Below are 3,289 nucleotides of genomic sequence, written 5' to 3' on the forward strand. Positions count from 1 at the left end.
TCTTTCTAGTTAACAAATGGGGGGGAGGTGATTGTGGATGTACTCTCTCTCTCTCTCTCTCTCTCTCTCTCTCTCTCTCTCTCTCTCTCTCTCTCTCTCTCTCTCTCTCTCTCTCTCTCTCTCTCTCTCTCTCTCTCTCTCTCTCTCTCTCTCTCTCTAGATTGGCACATTAAAAATATAAGGTCTGCGTTCATCCAAGACCACAAAATTGTAGTAAATGCAATAGCAATTCATCACATTCAACAAGGCCTCCTCACTCCCATCACAATCATCATACAACTTGAATTTATTTAAAAAATTTGCATATATTAGAGTTATGCAAAACAACAACTAGAATTAGAATTTTTACACCATATTGTAGAGAATCACCTGTGAATATTCGATTACGTGAGAAGTACAAATTGTCGCATTCCATGGCGAAGCTCAAACCTCCTAACCACCCCCAAGCTTTCTCACTCTCCCACTCGCACTCACATTAGTCTCCTCACAAGAGGTTCAACCCCAATTACAATAGCATGAAGATGGATAATCACACGAAAGTCTTGATCTCACACTCATAACTAAAGTACTGTCCTTTGATTGCAACTACAGTACTCTATTCTCCAATTGCTATAAGCTACCTAACAGTAACATCAGATTCAGTGGCTTCTATCTCTCTGCTCCCATCTTAGAATATAGAGTTCCAAGTTCTCAAATTGACTAGATCACATCTATTGCACAAGCTAGTGTAGGCAAAATTAGCAAAACATCTATATATGACAAAAAAATGCAATATCCTTGAAAACACATGCCTTTTCTATATTTTTTGTATGCGCCATCTCTAAATATGTAAAAATACTCTAAATATGATCTCTTATCACCTAGACTTGTAATTTGATTTTAGGAGGTATATATGTATATTTTAATATATTTATTTGCATTAAAACTTATAATTTATAATTCTTTTTTATCATATATATATTTTTAATGTAAATATATATATTTAATTATATCTGTTTACATTAAGTGTTACAATCTATAATTCTTTTTTTTACACAAATATTTTTTGAACACATATATTTTTAATGTAAATAGATATACTTTAATATATCTATTTACATTAAACCTTAGAAACTATAATTGAACGCAAATATCTTGTCTCGTGGTTATGCTAACCATTTAATCAATTAAGAGAAAGAAAAGGCCTCACATATGCCCCTCCCTCAAAGTGCTATGTTCTCACTTAGAACAATAGGAGGCTTATTTATACACTATTTAAATTGGCATTCCATATTTCTTGTCTAAAATGAAAGGATAAATATACTTATCTGTGAAGTTTGACAATATGATCTTCAATCAATCATATTATTGCATTCACATCTAAGGGCCATGAGATCTTTCCTAACATACCCATTTCCAATAAAACCAAAGATACCTCATAGAGGGCGGCACCAAGACAAGGACTACCTCAAAATCCAAACCTTCCCTCCTGAAATACAGTCTTATTATCAAGTATCATTAAAAGGTTTGATAGCAAAGTATATCCATTATTTAATCATGTCTCGAGCTCATCCATTCCATGAAAAGAAACATAACAAAATACAAGAATTCATTCCATTCCATTTTGTTATGTTTCTTTCCATTCCATGCAAAGAAACATAACAAAATGCAAGAATTCATCCTCTCATATACACTTATGCACTGTTATTCTTATCACCTAATTAAGTTTAGTACCAACTCATACAAAAGGATTGTATACACACTCATATGTATCCTTCAAATAATCTTAAGACTCACAGGCTATGAAGATTTCATCTTTATTTTCATCATTCTTCTCTTAGTATCACTTTTATATAAGACACTCTAAGTTATACTTATCGCCTGATTAAACTCATATAAAAGGATTGTATGCACTCTCATTTGTATCCTTTAAATAATCTTAAGACTCACCATGAGGATTTCATCTTTATTTTCATCATTCTTCTCTTAGTATCACTTTTATATAAGACACTCTTAATTATATCTTTTGTCAAAATCATATAGCTCGAGACTTGTCTCTATCTAGATGCATTCCCATCCCTTGACTTAGTTCTTGCTTGCTAAAGATACTAGTATATACATAACTATATAATGTCTTACTTGAAACCTAGACCTCTCGATCCCAAGCATGATTTAAATAAATCAAGTATGACTATCCATACATTCCTAGAACTAATTCATACTACCTCTAAACAATTAGAAACTTTTATGTCTACTTAAAACTTATACATTCAAGAAACTTTTATGGTCTACTTAAAACTATACATTCATAATACTTCTAGATAATGGTGTTTACCTAGCTAGTCTACCCACACTAGCATCACTTCACATAGAATAATAGTATATACTCTCACATTCTCATACATCCACGTGTTACTAAGTATGAACTAAGTTATAGAATTTACTCAATAACACATAGACCTTCTAATCCCGAGTGTAAAGAATATATAAAAATACCTGGTTAGTCCACCCACACTAGCATTGCTTCACATAGAATAATAGTATATACTCTCACATTTTCATGCATCCACCACATGTTACTCCCACATTTTCATGCATCCACCACATGTTACTAAGTATGAACTAAGTTATAGAATGTACTCAATAACACCTAGACCTTCTAATCCCAAGTACAAAGAATATATAAAAATACCTACCCAAGTCACACTAATTGATTAAGAACAAATAGACCGATAAACAACGGAGACAATGTGTGTAGAAATTACAATACTTGATTATTGATAGAAGCTAATACAATGAATGAATCCTATGGGAGAATCACTCCATCCCAAGCCTAAGGACTCTAATAAGTTCAGAAGTATACAATTCAAGCTCAATCTCACACCACCATACATGATCATCATGTTTATGTAGCTTTCTCTAATATGTTACAGTGCTGTCTCTACGTATTGCAAACTGGTGAGTTCAAATATAGCCATAACTTCAGCTCCATAATGAATTAGGAAGATCCCAATAGTTAAAGGATGGATGATGATTGTTCCACAACTTCTTAGTTTGTAGCTCCTTGATCCAGCGATTGCAATTGAAGTACCCAAAGTGCACTATAAATGATTGGACCTAGGTAAAAATCATGTGTGTGTTGAAAACTATGCAAATGCATTCTCCTTCCTTAGGTAAAAATTTATCAAGGGCTAGGGGTCCTTTATATACCTAAAAATGACGGTTGACTACTCCACAAGCTCCCCTAGTTAACTCAAGGTTGGTAGCCCACAATATCCATGCAAATAAATTTTAATCTTCATGTAATATC

The sequence above is a fragment of the Cibotium barometz genome, chromosome 32, assembly GCF_041138505.1.
Source record: "Cibotium barometz isolate CiBa-2024 chromosome 32, ASM4113850v1, whole genome shotgun sequence".
Taxonomy (NCBI): Eukaryota; Viridiplantae; Streptophyta; class Polypodiopsida; order Cyatheales; family Cibotiaceae; genus Cibotium; species Cibotium barometz.